A 21,598-nucleotide genomic window follows, 5' to 3' on the forward strand; every position below is an offset into this window, starting at 1 on the left:
CAGTGGCAGCAACAACCCCACCCAGAAGCTACATGCTGACTGGCTGGGGCCCTTCCGCCTTGAGGGTAGGAGCAAGGTGCAAGAGGGTATATTGGGATGGGGTGTATATATGTGGGCCCTTGCTCCCACCCTTGTGGACACTGGGTGGGGTACAATTAATTGGTGAGCACCTGTGGGCCGGATGAAAGTGCCTAGAGAGCTGGATCCAGCTCCTGGGCCATATTTTGCACACCCCTGTACTAGATCAAGGTGAAGAGGAGACGGCATATGTGTGACCATCCTACCTACAGTATTTCTTGCCTATTCAGTGAAGGTTTTCAGCATCAGCTTTTCCACAGAAAACTTTTCTCTATTACTTGAAACTAATTACATAATCCTAATGATTACGATCAAATAACTCATGAAGTTTGAGTTCTTTGATTATTTTTGTTCATTCTTAGAATTCAGTAAGAGCTAATTCTATAAAATTCCAAATCAGGTACAAAGAGGAAAAGGGACTGCTTTGTAATTGCCCCTGGATCTGCCTGGATTTTAATTGTCCCTTAGCCTCTTCATATGATCACATAAGGGCTCCTCCTCTTTCATGGAAAGTCTCTGTAAATTGCCTCTATTAATAACTACCTTTTTTTTTTCAACAAGAGAAACTAAGAGTGAAGTGTATGGTTTGGGGGATTGTTGTGCATGTATCCTTGTGGATCAAATCCCAAATCATGCATGTAATAAAAGATCTACCTGAATTCCTAAAATGTAATGACTCTTCTCTCTTTAGAAAATCTCTACAAATTTCTGTGTTGTGGAGGACAAAACAAATAAAATAATTGGTCAACACTTTTAAAAATACAAGTATTTCTATCTTCTCTTCCTATCCCTTCACTTATCCATTTGTTCTTCCCTGGAACTACTTCCTTTTTTTTAACAGAATTGTGCCAAATATCCAATGGTTAAGATATTTAATACAGTGCTAGGAGACTTAACCAGACCTTGGCTTACTTGGAAGATGTATAGCTAAGTCTCCTGCCCTACTTTGATGATAGCAGATGATATTTTAACTGTTTATTTGAGAACTGAAAAAAAATATTTTTAATTGGGTGTTATGGGCATATGAATTCCATACTATGCCTATTGATATAGGGTCAATAGAGAGTTTTAATTCCCCACTTCCTTGGGGACTAATTGTATGCTATACAGTGGTTTGGGAATAAAAAGGTTATGCCTCAGAGGGGGAGGTGAGAAGACTGATTGAGGTAGGGGAGCTGCCTATGGGAAGAGTTGCCCATGGAACTGAGGAGGAGGTTCTGTAGAGATGAAGGAAGGACATTGCCTCCCAGAGAAAGCTGAATTAGGAAACAGCTTGGGGGAGCAGGAAGGGACAAAGAAAACCAACTTAAGGTATTTTCTACTCGTATCCTTGGCTGGAAACTAGAGGAGTGGGTGGGCCTGGTTTCTCCAACCAGCAGATGAGTTACTAAAATCTGAAGGGCCATTCCAAGGGCACAAAGACTATTAAACATTCAGCCAGAGTAGTGACCAAGTCATCAAACAGAGATGAGTGACTGATGACCTAGAGGACTTAGGGGTTCTGATCATCACAACCCTTCATAAACCTGTTAGAGGCCCTGGTGGGTAAATGCATGACCTTTAGTTTTATCTCCCTCTTCTTGTTGCTTGGTATGAAAATGAAAGAATGAGGTTTGTGTATATTTGCACCTCTGAATAATAAAGAGTTTTTGCAATGCTTTTCCAGGTTTTCATAAAATATTTTCTATACATCCTTAAACATTTTCTATAAATCCTAAAATATTATGTATACATCCTTTAGGCCTTGCATTCCTTTCTTGTTTTCTTTCATTTGCGTGGTTGTTTTCAGGTTTGTCTTGGGCTTTTCTTTTAGTTAAGTGTGTGTTTTTATAATCTCTATGGCTTCAGTCAATATACATTTCACTGCTTTTGTAATAGTATGTAAAACATTTTCTTTTATTATAATGTTTCTGTGTATGTAGCAGATTATGTTGCCTACCCATTACTTGTTGCCAGTTGGGCACAAACCTAGTTATGTGATCCATATGTTTTATGACATTTTACTGCAACTCACTCTATATAGAAATGAGTCCATACACCCTGAAAAAAGCTCCACGTAGTCTAAAAACCACAAACCCTTTTATTCAGCAGCTCAAGCTAGGGACATTAGCTTGTTAGTGACAGAGCATGAGCTAGTATACTCTCTGTTGAATCTGATTTTCTGTCCAAGGCCTCTGTGCTGACACTATTCAAAGCCCTCCATCAACTTGCCTGCTCTGATCCCCCCAGATAACTATATTTCACCCAGACAATTACATTGTCAGCTGCACTGAGAGAACCTGAACGGCCAGCACAATTTCAGACTGGGTTGGAGGGACAGAAGTGGAAGAAGAGGAAGCTTGTAAAAAGGAAACTGGAGGGGAGGGATAGGTGGAAAGATTTAAAAGGGATAGGGAAGTGATTCTCATCCCTCAGCTCATCCCCCAACTTTTCTCATGCTCCCAAGACTGCGGGTGTCTCTGGATCCCAGCATGTGAACCCAAGGGAAGAACTGTGGCAGCAGAAGTTGCACTTGTCCCTTCAGTACAGACTAGAAGCTTGGAGGGAGTACTCTTCCTTGTGCCTCATGTTTTGTTGCACCCGCTTCCTGCCCCTCCGAACCCCTTAATGTCCTTCATGTGCCACATGTGGAGCCTGGTACCACATCTCTATTGCATGGGTGTACCTGGGTTCTGTCCATTTTGGCTTAAGGGCTAGAGTTCAGGAGGGATCACGTGAAGGGGGTAAAAAAAAGCCATTAATTGCCCTGTTGCTTCCTAGTCCCCCGCAGTGACCGGGATCCATGTTCAGGTGCAAATGTGCACAGGGCCATGCAGAGCCTGGGGGAGCAGCTTAAAGGGGTATTATTACATTTTATCTTATTATGTTATTAACTAATTGTATTTCTACATTCATTAATAATTTAACATTTGTATTCATATTATATTTATATTTGTTTTTAAAATGTGCCACTAAATTCTAAAATCTTGCATGGGGTGCCTTGTGTCTAAAAGGTTTGAGAACCACTGGGATAGGATAACGAGTAAGGAGCCTTGGATGGCTCCTGGGGTCCAGGACACATGCAGTTCCTGGGAAAAAGTCCTATCCTCTTCTCCTCCCTCCCTTCCACATGGCCAACAAGGCTACTGTCATGGAGCGTAAAGTGTTGGTACTGAAGCCAGCAGAAACAGAGGAACAGCAGTACAGAGCCCCAAGTTGGGATCCATGGGTGTGTCCAGATGAGCCCAGACATGTGGTATGCAACACCACAGATCCATCTATGGTGCCACACACTGCACACATCACATATGCAGGTGTTCCCCAAGCTGTTAATTTTCAGCATGGGGGGCGCTTTTGATATCAGGAGCACCCATGCCTTTAAAAAGTGGGGCGGTGCACGTTCTACACTGCCAGAAACAATAGCATGGCCAGTTTGAGCCACCCTGGCTGCCAGCCAGGTTCCATAATGCCAACTTGCTATGGCTTCGGCCCCTGGAGGCCCTCAGTACCCCAGCTAAGGCTTCTGGGACCAGCCCAGGTGCTTGACCCAACCTTCCCTACCCAACCTGTTGTGCCACTGCTGTTTGTTCCTGGAGAAATACGCGTTCCTACTCATGGGGATGTGCCCCACAGGTCTAGGGCCGATGCTACTCTTGGGAAAAGTCCTGGCCCCTTTCCCCTTACTGTGCCTGCGTGGTTGCTGCCATGAGGGAGCAGACAGTTGACACTGGTCAGCAGGGAAGAGGTGAGCAGCACAGAGTCCTGAGCCAAGCTCTTTAGCGTTCAGCTCCTCATGTGCATAGCTAGTTGGGCTCTACTCCCCAACTCCCTGCAACTGCATGAAGAGCAGCAGCAGTGAAAGCCCTGGCTTGCCTTCAACTGCAGCACTTAAAGTGTCCCAAATCCATGTCTTCTTGCAGCCCTCTTCATTACACTCCTGTAGTGCTTGTTGCAGTCCCACACCTTATAGATCTGACTCAGTCATGTTACTATTTAATTGTGGCAAGGTTCTTCTGTGTTATTAGACCAGCACTATAGTTTGGAGAGTTGTTAAACAAACTTTTGGACATCAAGTGCCCTTTCGCAAGTCACCTTGTCCAGCATCTCTCCAATTGAGCTAGTTCAATAAACAATATCACAGAAAATCCTTGGCGGAGACTTAAAATGTGGCTTTGTTCAACAATGAGTGAAAAGCATCCCAGTGGATTGGTCATGTTGAATATTTATTCAGATTTGGAATGAACTGTTAGTGAAATGTTGACTATATTGTCAAGACACTCAAGATTAGATTTTGTCAAGGTTAGATTTTGTTTTATGAATCTGAATAAGAGATGTAAATTTAATTCTAATGACATGATTATTTCTCAAGTTCATTGTGTTTTCATACTTAACATGTAATATAGCACATTCCAATAAATTTTTATTTTTTTTCCTTCAATCTTAAACTGAATTCTGTTGCCCTAGGCTCCTAGCATATTTAGAAAGTTCTAGGTCCTTTTTAACTGGAAAAAAATATGTTACAGTACATGCAATGATGCATCACATCATATCCACCCCCCTTTCAAAATCTTACATCATTCCATGCTCCTATACAAGAGAAAAATGACTAAAAATATCCTCTCTCATAAATAAAATGTAACTTAATTTCTTAAATATCCTTACCAGTCTGCCTTTTAATACACAAACAGAGACAGCCAAACAAACCAACCAACCATGCTGTTTCTCTTACAGGCTTTTAAGGAGAGTGAGAGAGAGAGAGTTGGTTTCATTTTTAATTTAAAATCTTGGGAGATGTCCAGATATGGAAAAGGGGAATATATGTATCAAGATAAAATTTGATTTCTCACTGTTTTAGTCTTGGACACATTCACTTTCATTATGCCAGCATTTTGCATTGTCATCTATCAGTCAGAAAACAGCTTTTTAAATTCTGAAATAAAGTAAAATAGATGGAGTGGTATTTCTTTCTTTTATGTGTAACAGCTTGCATTCCTAGGTAGTTTCTGAGGTCACTTTTAAACCACCTAAATGAAATGACTCACTTTTTAAAATATAGTCATAGAGGCCATCATGATATCACCAAAATCTCTTTCTGTTATTACTGGTTGTGTTTCTGTGTACTATAGTAAAAAAAACCAGACAAATTTCATAGTTCTTTGAATATATTCTATACTCTCACTTATGCATTTCTGAAAATACTCTCACATATGCATTTCTTAAAATTGTGCATCGCAAATAAATATTGCAAGTAAACTATTATCATTTTATTCACAAATTTAAACTGAAATAATTCTTACCTGACTTGAAAAAATAGATCCTGAAATAGTTTCTCTTTCTGACTGCTTTAGCAAGTCATACACATGCTCTGATCTATGGATGGCTAGACAATATAGTAGATGATATGGGTTGCCAACTATCAAAAAATTTACTGTCAGTAAAAAAAAAATCAGTCTAAAAATGGCTGGTAGTAAAGTCCAACCACCCCCAACCTTTATCTGTCAGTAAAACACTAAGCAGTTGCAATTTAATTGAAGCTCTGAGCGAGCACAGTAACACTACCTGACATTTGAGTGGAAGTGCAGCACCTTGCAGGGAGTGTTCTCTCAGATGTGTGCTGCTGCTGCTGCTGCTGCTCTGTCCCAGATTGTTTGTAATACTGCTGGGTCACAGGTAGGCTTCTTTAGTGGTCTGTGGTGGGAAGTAGGGCCAGAGGGGGTAAGGTTGGGGGGCAGGCTGAGAAGGGATAGCCAGGTGAAGGGCATACTCAGGGGCGTCAGGTTGTGGGTGTCAGAAGGGGGCCTTTGGCAAGGCGAACAGAAATACAGTTTTAAACCATTGCTTCAGTCAAGCAGAGCTGCCAACCTACACCTTTTTTTACTGCAAACTTTTTACTGACAACAAAACTTCTTTACTATAGTTGATGTTAAACCCCTACATTTGAACCCAGCCCTTCTAACTAGGGCTTGGAAGCTGGGTAGTGCCCAGCAGAAGAGTTATATTTACATTATTTAAAATATATATCAATAAAAACAAGTGTTGGTACAAAGTTTGGCTGTCAGTAAAAAGCTTGCCGATTGTCAGTAAAAAATATTTCTTGGATTGGCAACCCCATAGATGACTGCTACAGGGCAAGTTACCATAGAACAGGGAGACAATTATGTTGGGACTATTAGCTATTTTGTCAGCCATTAATACATGTACGAATAAATTTTGCAAGAACAGCTTTCAATGTATTAAATGCTTCAGGCAGTTAACTCTCTCTATTATTGGCACTATTTGGTAGTTTGAAATCAATATTCTTCAAAAGAAAGACCTATACTCCTGTGTTCCGTGCTTCCATTTAATAATTTATGGGAATTTTTATAGCTTATATATTGTTTCTAAGCACTGCTATAGAATTTATTTCTAGCATTCTGATAAAAGTTGTTATCTCTAAACATTGATCTGATCTATTAAAAGATAGTATCTTTATACAGTTCAGCTTCCAGGGCCTTCCCCTGATTTGTTCCTTTACCTTTATGGCACTAAAACTAGGTAATGGCTTAATTTTTTTCTGAAGTCATTGCTGCCAATGGCAGCAGACAGTAGCTTCTATTGTTGGCACATTTTCTTTTAATTGATCACGCATATATTGCTGATGGTACCTGCATTTCTTCCCTGGAGGATGGAGTTGTTTCAAGCCCATTATAATTTTAAATTATAGAGTCCTTTGAACGAGTGATGATCAACTTGTAAAGTAAATTTGCCAAATATAGCAAAGACTCAAATTGACGGATAAGAACAGATACTGCTGGCATCCTTTTACACAGTATGATTTCTGATTAGACAGTACGCAATTAATATATGCTAGTATTCACTCACATTCTAGTATTCTCTTCAGGTTTTTATACTACCCTCCTCATTTTTGTATGTGACTATTTTCCAGAATCATATTAAGCAACGTGACTGACATACCATATGAGATTTTTTGCATTCTGCTTTTTCTCCCAAAGAGAAAATTATGTATGTGTGTTTGTTTTGTTTTTAAATTTGTCTGCTGTGCTGAGTATTGAAGACAAGGCCAAAAGGTGTATCTTGCACTCAGATGAAAAGAAGTGTTGTGTGAAATGATTCTTAGATTTTGTGGCTGTTTCAAAGTCTTAAAGGGAGCTTCATGTCCTGTACAAAACAATTTTTCCCTGCCATGGTCAGTGTCACAGGGTGGCCTTAAGGGGGCCGTGACCTCCCCTAGCACCCCTACCTACCGTGCCAAAATTGGGTCCCAAACGCACCCTCTATCTCGCCCGCCACGTCTTGCTGGTATGTTGTTCAAAGGGAGGCTGCCTTCTTCCCTCTCTGGCATAGTTATCTTGCTGTACCAGGGCTCTGTCCAATTGCCCTGCTGTGCGGACGTCCTCTGGCTAATCCCACACTGCCTGTTTCAGGATTTCTTGCCCGTGCCAACTCTGGGGCCCTCACTGCCCCCTAACTCTGGGGCTCCTCCCTGGCCCCCTTCCTTTGGCTCTGGGATCCTCACTGTCCCCTGCCTTTGGCTCTGGGGCTTCTCACTGCCCCCAAACTTCGGGGCCTCTCAATGTACGCACCCCCTCCCGGGGCCTCTCGATGTAACAAGTGCCCCCCTCGTTTCTCTCACGGCCCTTGCTGCACCAGGGCCTGTCTCCCTTGTTCGCATAACCCGCGCCGGGGCCTTGCCCTTCTACCGCTGCCCGCTCTGGGCCTTGCCTCTATATTCGCCGTCCCCGGGCCTTCGTGTCCCTAGATGTCTGCTCTTAGGGCTCCTCCCCAGGGCCTCTCAATGTACGTGCCCCCTACTGGGGCCTCCTGATAAGCTCGCCCCCTTCTGGGGCCTCCCCCATACAGACAGTGCCCCACTGGGGCTTGTCTCTCTGCGCCCAGCTCTGGGCCGGCCTTTGTACTGCCGCCCTCCCTGGGCCTTGCCTTTATGTACGCACCCCCTTTCCAGGGCCTGCTCAATAGGCTCGCCTCCGCCCGAGGCCTGCTCAATAGGCTCGTCCCCACCCGAGGCCTGCTCAGTAGGCTCGCCCCCACCTGGGGCTTCTCCTGTACAGACAGCACCCCACTGGGGCCTGTCCCTCTGCGCTCACGCACTCCCTGCGCTCACTGGGGCCTCGCTCATGCTCCCCGCGCTCCGGGCTCAGGTGGCCTTAGCCTTACCTGGCCCCCAGACCCCTCCTTGGGTCCTGTGCCCACTGGGCTCCTTGCTCGGGGCTCAGGCGGCCTCAGCCTTACCTGGCCCCAGACCCACCTTCTCAGGCCTATGCCCCACTGGGCTTCTCATACCGTGCCCTCACTGGCGCTAGGAACTTCCCCCCTGTACCGGGGAGCTCCCTTGAGGCCTCCTCCAACCCTACAGCCTCGCCCGGTCCTCCGGTTGTAACAATAACCAAAACCAAACAAAACGCAAAGCCCCTCGGCTACAACATAAATCTTGAGCCAACCTGGCTATCCTTCATTCATATCCCTGTCAGGGTCCCCTCCACCCCGTATCCACGTGCCAACGCACAACCCATTCTCAAGCCATCCGGCTTTCTTACTGAGCCCACAGGGCTTGGCTCGGCTCGGCAACAGAGCTTCTGCTCTTGAAGCTGCCAGAGGGGAACTGACTCTGGCCTCAGCCTTCTCTGTTTATAAAGGCCAGGCCCTGCCCCCTTCCTGTCAGATGACCCAATCAGTTGCCTTAGCAATGCCTACCTGTGCTGCCCTGGTGAGTGGCAGCTAAGCCCGAATCACCATTGCCAGTAGCAAGCACCCTAGTGCCTGCTACAGACAGCTTCAGTTGGCCTAATAAGCAGACCACAGACTCCATTCTGAATCTCCAGGTGATGGTTTCAGGTATCCTTGGCCCAAGACAGTTGAATGTAAGGATCAAGAATTTGCTTTTGACTCCATATACTATGAGAATTGAGTGTGTTGAGCACTGGAAAGACTTGATCAACTCCAAGTGGTCTGTACTGTCAAGAAGTTGTGTTGCTGCATTTCATTCTAGTTTGAGTTTTCTAGGGAGTGCGACAATGCCCAGGAATCTTTCACTGCTCTAGTCCAGACACAGGGTTATGACTAAGGCATGAACAGCTGAGGCCAAGTCATTGGCTGCTATGGCGGGATAATGTCTCCTTGTCAACAGGAGATTTTAGAGAACGTAATTTACAGACATCACTATTTCTGTCCAAGCAGAACTCTAACCCCTACTTTGCAAATGTGTGTAAAAGTAACACCCTGTGGGGAAAATAATTCTAAGACCAACGTCAGCTATAATTTGAGTTCCTGGAAAGTCTTGTGATGGGCCTTAGTCTACAGAAAGTATGAGCCCTGTCCATTTGTTGGTAGCCAGCTCTAACTGAATTCTGAAACAAACAATTAGTACTGGTAGGTTGGTGGGTTTTTTGTTTGTTTCTTTGTTTGGATTTGTTTTGTTTTGGGGTTGTTGGGTTTTTTTTGGGGGGGGGGGGTTCACTTCCCATTCTGTATATAAGTTTTCAAGAATTGATCCTTTCACAGTCGGGTACATGAACTAATACCCGAGCCATGTACAGATATGCAAGGACCTGTCCCAGATAGGTCATCAACTCTGGCAGAGGCACAAAACATGGTATTTCATTTAGACATCTTGAATGTCACCCATTATAAATCAGCAAAGACCAGCTCTTTCGGTTTCTGAAAACCACTTTGAGCACGATATAAGACAAATGGCATGACTCTGAAATCAGAATGACCTTTATCTGTTTATAAATGCTTTTGCTCCCCACTGGCTTCTGCCTGTACCTTGGTTTGCCATTGGGTGACTATAGCAAACTGCTCGAATATAGTGAGAGTCAAGGGTGTCATGTACTTTAAAGAGTTAGACATTTTTTACGGTGCACTTGTTCAAGTTGTAATAATCCACACAGTATAAAAGCAGCAGGACAGTTACTAGATTAGGGTGTACTCTCTTTAATTTAGGAGTATCAAATTTACCCTATGCCCCAGGCCAGATCTGGACTGTGGGCTTGATCGGCTTGATCTGGCACGGTGTAATGGTGGCTGTGCTGGGGCCAATGGGACCAGTAGCAGCACTGGTATTATCTGAACAAAATGTAAACACATTCTGACAACAGGAAGCATAACCTGCACGGAACTTGTTGCACTCCATTTAGACTTGTGAACACAAGGAGCACTGAGAAACAAGGTAACAATAGCAGCCTTCAAATTGACCTCACACAGTCAGTTTCACCAGTTGTCCAGTTAAACAGAGCTCAAGTATGTTACAAGGTAGATACTGGCCAAAAAGTTCCTATGCATTTACATAGTTTATACTCTTTAACCTGTGTTTGTTAAAAAGTGAGCGGTAGCATCTTATCATTCAGTTGAGTTACTTAGGCACTTATCTAGTTTACATATAAGAAGAGTACATTGTACCTGGTACTTAGACTTGCTGAAGAAGTAGTTTATTTCATAACTGTCTCTGGTCTACACATTCTGGACACACTCATTCAAAACTGTCACTGGCTTCCTGATTCTTGTTGGGATATGTGTTGAAAAGGGAATGGGATGATAGGGTTTTTATCAAGAAGCAGTAGCCACGTGTGGAGCAGCTTTCTGCATTTATGTGTTCTTACTAGTTGGTATTTAAAGTTTTTCACTGGTTTAAATATGGAACTCCAAGCTATTTTCCAGTTATTTCAAGTACTGTGCCTTCATTCACTGGTGTGAACATGGAATAAAGAACAAGTGGAATAAAATGAAAATGCATGGTAATCATCCAGGGTCTTGAAACACTCAAGAATATATTTTAATTTTAAATACTATTAAATGAGGGGAGGGGGTAAATCTTGGTCCTATTGAGAACAATGGGAATTTTGATACTGAATTCAATGAAGCCAAGATTTCACCCTTGAAATCAAAAGTATGTGTGCTTGGTTTAGAATTTGGACCTCTCTTGTGTACCTGGCTGTGGTGGGCCACAGGATACTGCAAACAATATTACATGATCTAGGGGGAGAAGATGCCCAACTCTCTCGTGCTTTCAGCTGCTCTTCTCCAGCTGCACTCAGAGCAGTAATGGTTCTTTCTTTCTACAGGTCTTCAGCAGTAGGAATTCTTATTATCTTCACTTCTCAGTATCTACTTGATACCACTGGGGGGAGATAGTGAGATACTATTAGCTCAGCTGCCAACAATGCAATGACACTCCACTGTATATCTTATTCTCAACCATGCAACTTCTGTCTTACATGAATTGTGCAAGACAATGGTGAAGCTGGTGAAAACTGGCCATGTTATTATTTCCTCCTCCTGTTTAACGCATGCACCCCTCACCAAGTAGTCAGTGGTACAAAGCCCCATGTGCCCTTTTTGACTTTCTGGGTGGCCAGTACCAGTATATAAAAATGCCTCATTTCACTTCCATCATTCTTGGAAACTTTGGTCCTTTCTGGACTGGCATCTGACTCGTAGGGCTCCCGTAAATGTGCATGGGGATCCTGTTCTGATAAGCTGGAAATCCAGTGCGTCGAAGCAGACTCCATTAAACTGAGTCTGCTTGAGCAGGGAAATTGATGTGCTCTGGCAGCCTTCCATGTCACATGTATCAGGTGTCCCCATGCTGAACAGATGGCAGCAGGGCTCTTTGAACTAAAACACGTTCAATGAGCTTTAATTCAAAGAGCCCCACTGCCATTTCTCAGTGTGGGGATGCTGATGCACGTGACGTATGGGTGCTTTTAATTAGTGTGGCTCACTAATTAAAGCTCCCGGCACCACATCCCAAAATGCATGTAAAAATGCCCATACAGTCATAGCCTTCAGGTTGGATTACTGTTAAATTACTATAATTGTACTGAGGCAAGGATTTCTTAGGGTGTCATCTTTTATTGGACCAACTGCCTACTTGGGATAGAGCTAGACAAGCTTTGAATGCAAGACCTTCTTTAGGTCTGAGGAGTAAAAGCCAGCACAGCATATGCATATATATGAGAATTGAGTGTGGTTTACCTGCACGCACATGCACACACACACACATCAAGGTTCCCTCTAAGTTGTGCACGTGCGCAGCTGCACACAACCAAAAGTCTGGCCGCGCGCAGCCTTTTCAAGGCCGCACACTGGGAGAGGAGCTGAAAGTAAGCTCCTAGGAGAGGTGGGGGCAGGAGCCTGGCTGGGCTCCACCAGCTCTGAGGAAGTGCTCTGCTCCCCTGCTTTGCCTTGCGGAGCCTGTGCCAGCCCCCCACCCTAGCCTCTATCCCTGCCTTCCCACACCTCAGGGGGGAGTCGCAGCCTGCCCCAAGTGAGGCTCTGGCGGCTCCAGGACACTGCTCTGCTCCCTGGCCCTGCTGCTATGCCTTCTAACTCCCCGAGGCGATGCAGGGGAGCGGAGCACTTTCTTGGAGCCGGCAGAGCCCACACCAGGCTCCCACCCCCACCTCACCTAGGAGCTTACTTTCAGCTCCTCTCCCAGTGCATGGCCTTGAAAAGGCTGCATGTGCCTCGACTTTTGGTTGTGTGTGGCCACGCATGCGCACACCTTAGAGGGAACCTTGCATATCATCTGTTTTCCTCTGCAGGGCTGCAGTTTTCTTTTACTCACTGACATCACTTTAAACTGGGGTGGGCAAAATGCAGCCCGGATGCGGGGGAGCAGAGCACTTCCCCGGAGCCCACGCCCAGCTCCAGCCCCCAGCCCCCGACCTCCTTCAGTACGTGTCCCATGCTGGACCAAGGTGGTGCACTCACAGACAGCTACTCCTTAGGGGGAACATTGCACATAATAGCATCTGAAGATGAATGTGAAGATTGCACAAGCTCCAGTTACTACAAAATGGGGCAGTCCACTTTCTTCCTGACTTCAGCAGTTGTGAGTATGTCAGGACCATGCTCAGGTCCCTCCACTTGCTCCTAGTTAACTTCTGATGCAAGTTGAAGGCTTTGATCCAAAATTTCAGTGATTAATGGCATAAGACCCTACCAGATCACAAATAAGTCTTTGATATATAAGCCACCACTATATCTGCATGCCATTGGTATGATGTAGCTCACAAAATCCAAGAGGAAACACATGAGAACAAGAGATAGTATTTTTAATCAAGGGATCCAGTTTATGGAACAAAGTTCAGAGGAGATTAGACAAATCCATAGTTTTACTGTTTATGAAAATAAACAATAAGAATAATACAATGCCAACACTTTTTTTCTCTCCCTAGCAAAAAAAGAAAGTTAATAAAATGAAACCTCTACTCCAAATAAGAACTTTACTTCCCAAAAGGGAGTAATGATGGATACTGTATGCAGTCCAACAGAGACTGTGCTGTTGATCTTATGTGGAAAGCATTTAGATAGTACTTCTGTGATGCATAGCTATATGACTCTCTAAGGTAGATTTCTTTCCTCCGATCCTAGTCATAGTATAAATTAATTAGGTTCTACAAGGTATAGCTCTTTGCATCTGTTATTCACAGTTACAGTTTTGTGCTTCAAAAATGGGACCTTTGTCACATGATATACTTTGACTGTTGATGAGGCACCCATGAACGTATACTCAGTTTGCTTGACTAGTGTGATGAACAATACAAAATCTTTGTATGTAATATGAAAAACAAAAAACAAAGAAAGGGTCACAATGCTTATTTCTTTGCTTCTCTATTGGCTGTAGGTAAACATTTGCTATTAAATAAATCATTATCTCTGGTTGCAATGGTGCATCACTACTACTGCTATTAATTTAATTTCAGTCAAGTATTAGCCAACTAGCATTGGATTTGGTTATTGGGTTGGGGGGGGGGGGAGGGAGACTTAACTAACCCTACTCGTCTGAGCTAACTGAATTCTCCAAAACTGTTTTGGTTCAGTTCTTTTAGACAATTGTGAAGTATTTTGCTTTTTTGACTCAGAAGTAGTGGTCTAGCCAAGCTCTGTTTAGAATGAGATCAAAGGATAAGGGAGCAAACATAGTTACATGCCACTTTCTCTTGTTGCTTGGTTCTGGGTCCAGTAGGGATTGGATTGCTCACCAGTTTTCACATCTACATGTGCATATTAATGTGCAGCAATAAACTCCAGTGCACATTGTGTTAGAATTTATTGTCCTGGGTGCCATGTTTACACATGCACCTGTGTAACAGGGGGCCTTCTCGGGGCTTATCTACTAATGCTCCGCCCACCTGTTGTGGGCCAACCACCCACCTTCTTTCCTGCATGCCTTGATAATAATTACTTAGGATGTTAATTAGATGGGAGGCTGCCCATTTCTCACCCCGATGCCAGGGGGCGTCATCTGTGGCTCCGTTCCTCCCCTACAAGGCAGCCCAAGCCTCACAGATGGTATCCATGGATCTTAACCTCACCTGCCTCACACTGGGCTCCAGAATCCTCCAGTCCCAAACCCAACTGGATCCCTCCACTCAGGCAGCCTACTCCATCCGTCATTCAGGGCTACCTAGCTCCCTGAACCATTTCCCCTCTTGGGCGTGGTCCCCCCAGGACCTTTGGCCACACAGGCCCTGGCCACACTTCCAAGGCCAGTCGGGAACCCCAGGCCCTCAGGTCTGGGTGTCCCTTGCAGTGGGCCTCTGGCCCCTTTTGAACGTTCTGATCCTGGCCCCAGCATTGACCAGTCAAGGGTACTCCAAGTCAGGCCTCTGAGCCTCTAGACCCACTCTCTCTTCTGGGTCCACCTTCTTGGCCCTACTAGGTGTAACCCACCCGGTTGTGGGAGCTGGGGTTATTAAAGCGCCCCAACTTGCCTTTCACTGTGGTAGTAAGTGGCTTGGTATTTCCTGGGGTCTCCTGCACCACTGAGAGCCCCACCAGACCACCCACTCCCAGCAGGGTGCAGTTTTAGGTCATGCCCAGGACCAGGAGCCTCCTAGCCCTCCCTTACAGCTCCTCCCTTACCTCCAGGATGATGCATGAAGCCTTGCAGCCAGGCAAGGTTGCTGCCTAGCCTGGCAGCAGCAAAATGCTCTGTTTATATGGGCCGCCAAAGATCTAAAATGACCACCACAATTAAGTACCTGCTGGCTGCTTGGCTCAGTTCTTTAAGTGGCAGGCACCAACAGTGCCCTGCCATAGCCTGGGAATGCAGCACATTCCGCTGGGTCAAAGCAGCCCGAACCGGCAGGAATCCTGGGAGGTCAGCCTGCCAGCCTGGGGCTACTCCAGCCCAGTTCAGTGTGCTGTGGAGGGGCTGGCTGGGGCACAAGGATGCTTCAGAAGGGTTACACTATTTCCAATTTCAAAAAAGAGGACACCTATATGGGGGAGGGGGTGAAGGGGTATGTGTGGGGGGAGCAGTCATATGCCCTCTGCCCCCCAGGTCCTGCCAGTGTCCCTGACTCACAACCTGCAGCCCCTTTCCCACCCCCCAGCCTTGCTGGTGCTCCTTACTCCTTACCTGCAGCTCCCTGCTCCCCCCGGTACCCCTCACTGTTGACTCCCAGCCCCCTGTTCCCCTAGCCCTATCAGTTCCCTGAACTCCTGACTTGCACACCCCTGCCTCCTCCTAGCCCTGCCAGTATTCCTCACTCTTGACCCACAGTCCCTGCTCCCCAAGCCCTACCAATGCCCCTTACTCCCAACCCACAGCTCCCAACACCACCCAGCCCTGCCAGTGCCCCTCACTCCTGACCCATAGCCCCCTGCCTCCCCTAGTCCTGCTGGTACTCCACACTTCTGACCCACAGCTCCTGCTCCCTCCCAGCCCTGCTGCCCAAGCAGCTTACTCGCACGTGCACACACACCTTCCATGAGCTGCCACGGCCCATGTGCACAGCACGTGATCTTCCAACAGCCAGTCAGCTTCCCCATTGTCCCCAGCCCTGCGCAAAAGCAGTGGCAAAGCAAAAACCCAGATATTTGCTTGCATTTTAGAAAAACATGTCCGGACAGAGGATAAGGGCCCAAAAAAGAGGACATGTTAGGGAAAATCTGGACATATGGTAACCCTAACTTCAGTTCAGGGATAGCTAGCAGGCAGCCCCCACTCTGAAGCACTCTTGTGCCCCAGCCAGTCAGGTTAGCATCTACACGTGTTGCTGTGTTTAAAAAAACTCCACAGCAGGATAGTACTTGTATTTATTCATCAGTTTCCTGTAGCCTAATAGGGCTGCACAGTTAGATGCCTGGATGTTTACTGTTGAGCTAATTAGACAACTTGCATTTCATGTAAATACACCCAGTTAGAATTAGTGCAACAGCAAGGCTATTGTCCTTTATGCCTCTATGCTAATTGCCCCATGAAGCCAGGCACTGAAAAGGCATAGGTTTGCCCTAACTCTGCCTCTTTTCCTTGGGTCCAGGTACTTGTGTATGAGTGCCTGTATAGCATTTGCACTCATTTATATTTTGTTAAGTCTATTCTGTTAGTTTGAAATAAAAGCTGTTTAATTTTAGGAATTGTCATGCTGTGTTTGAGTACAGAGTGCTTCTGGCTAAAGGCAGTATTTTGTAAAGGTTTTCTTACATTTGCTTTTCATTCTAGCTCTAGTAACAGTGTGATCAGGGTACAGGGAATTATATAAAGTACAGTAAGAAGTTCTTTAAAATATGTTTTCTTTAGCACAGATAGTCATGTATGCATTCTCTCTACAAAGTGCACCTAAAATCACACTTTTAAGTGAGAGGTATAATAGCTCAAAATAATCTCCACTTCTGTACCTCTTTTTCTATTGTATCTAAGAAGTCTCCTACCTCTTATTTTTCTCAGTCATTCATCTTTAATGCTGAAGAAACCAACAAAATGTGACTCATTTTTCCTATTGCTTAATAATTTGAGACTCATTCATATAAAAATAACATACAAACGTACAGTTACTGAATACAAATATTTCATTTTGTTCACTAACTGTTCGGCCCATCTTCCTGTCTATAAATCTCCACATCAACCAATTTTTGTATTTTTGGCCTCCCAGCTGCACTGCACATATCACATCTACTTCTACCACTGTGGAAAAATCTGGCAGTCAGAGCTGTAAAAGTTGAGGACTGCTGCTGAATAACAGTCAAGTCTGTCCCAGATAATACTTACTTCCTCCCCACTTGTACAACTCTACCTCTGTATGTGTAGTGAAAAGTTAATGGTCCCAGATTTTTGGCTGTATAACAACCACATTCTGGTGATCCATCTACTGAAAACATTCTTGATCCCAGTGAATCCAGCTAGAGAGGGCCTCCTTTGATGGCTTAGGATCTTCATAGCAATTTCTATAGCAGAGGCAGGCAAAATATGGCCTGCAGGCTGCATCTGACCCACCAGGCCATTCTATCTGGCCCATGGGCCCCTAAAAATGTTAGAAAATTAATATTTATCTGCCCCTAGCTGCCTGTAAAAGATGACAGGAGCCAGGGACATTAAGACCCAGGGGATGCTGCCAGCAGGACCAAGTGGCTGCAGAAGCAAGGCCTGCCCTGCACTGCCCTGGCACCCCCTGCCAGAAGCCCCGTGCCAAGCAGAGGGTTCTGGTCTGGGACTGTGGGGCTGTTCCTGCCTCCGTCTGCAGGAAAGGGTAATTCTGATAAGTAGGGGGAAAGGGGCAGGCAGGGGAGGACTGCGTAGGATCACCCCAGTCCTTAGGGTCAGGCCGAGCCAGCTGCTGTGGTCCCAGAGCTGCAGCCAGGAACCATGTGATGCCACAGTGGCTAGCAGAGGGGTGGAGAGGAATGGCAGCATGGGAGCCACAGGCAGGGAAGCAGTGAAAGCAGCAGGAGGCGGGGGGAAGGGGCAGTGAGTGGGCATGTGGAATGCAGCGACAGGTGGGTAGGAGTGTGGGGTCTGCACTGGTGTGCTGGGGCCAGGGCCAGTGGGGCACAGAATGGGGTGGCAGGAGCGCAAGGCCAGGCTGGCAGTGGCTCTATGGAGCTGAGCTGACTCCTCCTCTCCCTGCTGGTGCAGTCCAGCCCAGCTCCATAGACCCCTGCTGGCCCCCACCCTATGCTCCTGCCACCCCACTCTGGGCCCTGCCAGCACTAGCCCCAGGACACCATCTGAACCCAACACTCCTGCCCAGCTGTCATTGCACTTCACATGCCCACTTGCTACCACTCCCCTGTGCCTGTCACAGACTTTCATAGATTTCATAGACATTAGGGCTGGAAGGGACCTTGGAAGATCATCTAGTCCAGCCCCCCGCCCAAAGGGCAGGAAGTCAGCTGGGGTCATAGGATCCCAGCAAGTTAAGCATCCAATTTGCTCTTGAAGGTGTTCAATGTAGGTGCTTGAACTACCTCCGATGGCAGGCTGTTCCAGACCTTGGGGGCTCAGACAATAAAGAAATTCTTCCTTATGCCCAGCCTGAAACGGTCTTATGACCATTCGACCTTGTCATCCCTTGGGGTGCTGTGGAACAATGTTCCCTTATCACCCCTGATAAACTTATAGGTGGCCATCAGATCACTCCGAGCGTACGCTTTTCCAAGCTAAAGAGCACTATGGCTCTCAGCCTGTCCTCTTAAGGTCTCTTTTCCTGACCTCTGATCATGCGCATGGCTCTTCTCTGGACTCTCCCTAGCTTCTCCACATCCTTTTTGAATTGCGGAGCCCAAAACTGGACGCAGTACTCCAGCTGCGGCCACACCAAGGCCGAGTATAAGGGGAGAATGATGTCCAGGATTTGCTTGAGAAGTATCTAAGGATGCAAGCCAGAATTTTGGTCACTTTAGTAGCCGCAGCATCGCATTGCAGGCTCATGTTCATCTTGTGGTCAATGATGACCCCCAAGTCTCTTTCTTCCATAGTGCTAGCCAGTGTAGCACTGCCGAGCCTATAAGGATGCTGCAGGTTTTTCTTCCCAAGGTGAAGAACCTTGCATTTTTGGGTATTAAACACCATCAGGTTCTTGTCTGCCCATCTGCTGAGCCTGTCCAGGTCAGCCTGGATCACCTGCCTGTCTTCTGGTGTGAATGCTTTGCCCCACAGTTTGGTGTCATTGGTGAACTTGGCCAGCCCGCTTCTGACTCCAATATCCACATCATTAATGAAGATGTTGAACAATATGAGTCCAAGGACAGAGCCTTGCGGGACCCCACTGGTCACAGGACACCATGATGAGTGACTTCCATCTATTACTACCCTCTGGGTCTGACCACGGAGCCAATTTTCCAGCCGGTGGATCATGGTGGAGCCAAGGCCACAACTGGCCAGTTTGGCCAAGAGGTGATCGTGGAATACCAGATTGAAGGCTTTTTTGAAGTCAAGATATATGACATCAAGTGATTCCAGCGAAGTCAGGCGTCTTCAATCAACGGTGTCAGCGGGATTACCAGGGAAGGTCCCTTGATCAGGATCTGATCCTCACTCACACCAGGAGTCCGGAGTCCAGGTTTAGAACAGAAATGATCATTCTGTTCCCTCCTTCCTGCTGGTCACTTGATGCACGCACTTTTTATACGTAGTCTTATGCTAATCTGTTGGCTTTAGAGCCACTCACAATCTTGCCCTATAGCTGTTACCCTATGGGATTGAAAGGTGTTAAAAATTATCATAAAAGGTTACTACCCAGACCCGGGTTTATCCAATAAGCAAATTACAATGTAGTACCTTTAGGTTTGAAATTGGCATTGCTTCACCTAAGCCCAACCCCTTTTAGGTTTCTCTGAATATGCTTTCTTGGGATGTGCTTTCCTGGAATGTGTTGGGTGTGCTAGGCGGTTGGATCCAGTTTTTATCGTCAAGGCTGAACCCTGAGCAAAAAACCATTAGGTCAGCTAACACTGCGGCTACAGCTTTGCCTATGGGGCCCAGTCAGTTCCACAAACAGTTAATTTATCATTTTGGTTAAACTTATGACAGACAAGTTACATTTGTGGGTTATGAATTTACAAGCTTTATATTAGCTAATATTACCTGTTTAGGCAAAATACCAAATGCCTCCAAGAAGCACATATTTATTGCTTATTAATCCCTCTGGTTCTGGCCATCACACATGCCCCCGCTGGTTGCTCCAGCACCACATGGTTCCTGGCTGTAGCACTGGGCCACAGGATGCAGCAGGAGCTGGCCCAGCCACTGCAATTCATGGCTAGTTCCATTAAGTGCCAGCTGGGTCTGTCCAGCTCCTGCTGCGTCCTGCAGTCTCAGCCATGCAGCTGGGATGTGGTGCTGGAGCAGCAACCTGCGGTGGGAGGGGAGGAACAGGGAAGGGGCAGAAGGGTACTGGTGGCAGACAGGGGGGAAGTGGTTGTGAGAGGGAGCACTAGGGCCATGCCAGTGACCCGGGGCCAGAAGCAGCAGGAGTGCTGCGGGGGGCTCTGCTTGCCTTGTGGGAGGCGCTATTGTCAAATCCTCCCTGTCCACATATGCCACTACCCTTCCCAGTCACCCTTCCCTCACACACTCTCAGCCCCCCATAAACTTCATACTCACCCACACCACATACTCACACACCTATATCAATCCACCTACACCCACTGCAATAAACAAGAGTAAGTCTTCATTGTAAGCTATCATACAATCCCCTCTATGTACATTACCCAAACACATGTAAATCAGGACAAAAATATTAATCAAATTAATGAACATTGTAGTAAATGTCTGATTTTTAGAATATAATATGGTATTTTCTGGTTCTGAGTTGGCAAACCCTTGTTAAAAGGAGTACTTTAGAGGGTGGGGGGAAGCAGAAGGACTTCTAGTGGCAAAGGTCAGGGGCTGGGGGTGGGACTTCCAGTCCAAAGATGGTAACCAGGGGAAGGGGCACCTGTCAAGTGAGGGGGCTACCCTTGCAGCCCTCGATGGCTAGCCAAGACTTGGGAAGTGGCCCTCCACTCAAAATAATTTCCTGCCCCTGTTCTATACCAGCTTCCAAGAGAAGTGGTGCTGGCTCCTACCCTGGGGGTCTTTAAGAGGAGGCTAGATGTACACCTTGCTGGGGTCGTTTGACTCCAGTACTCTTTCCTGCCATGGCAGGGGGTCGGACTCGATGATCTGCTCAGGTCCCTTCCAACTCTAGAAACTATGAAACTATAGTTATTACTTCTTTTCTCTGGTATTCCCTTGCGAAGAGTCTCTGGCCTGAATGTCTCTTCATTCTGAAAGGAATATGACTACTTTAAATAAAATCAAATTAAATGAAACTAAGGTTATAAGGACTTGCCAGTCAGGCCTGAATTCAAAGGAGTACTTGCATACCTAATTCCTGTCTTAATCCCAAATAATGCTTTGTTCAGCTGCTGCTGCCATATGACAGTCAAAACCTGAAATGCAAGTTTCCCAGCTGCCTAAAAACATGCTTCTTGGCAAACAGCCAAAGCTATTACACAGCCAAAGAGCTAATTGTATAGCTTTTGCCTCTACCCAATTAAGATCACAAATTATTCACTCCTTTCAATCCAGTAGGAATGTTCTGAGCGTACTTCATGGATTGATCTCTGCACAGTGGCAGCCATTATTTTCTTTAAAAATGTAGCTAGAGGAGGTCTCCCCCTCTTATCTAATATCTGAGACTACAGAATTCATCCAGGATGTGGAAGACCTAGGTTCACTTCCCGTCTCTGCTTAAGAGGCTTTAAACCTGCATCTACTGCTCTTCAGGAGAGTGCCCTAGTAATCATCTAT

This window comes from Crocodylus siamensis, chromosome 4 (genome assembly GCF_052110815.1).
Source record: "Crocodylus siamensis isolate JL-2025a chromosome 4, ASM5211081v1, whole genome shotgun sequence".
In the NCBI taxonomy this organism is placed as follows: Eukaryota; Metazoa; Chordata; order Crocodylia; family Crocodylidae; genus Crocodylus; species Crocodylus siamensis.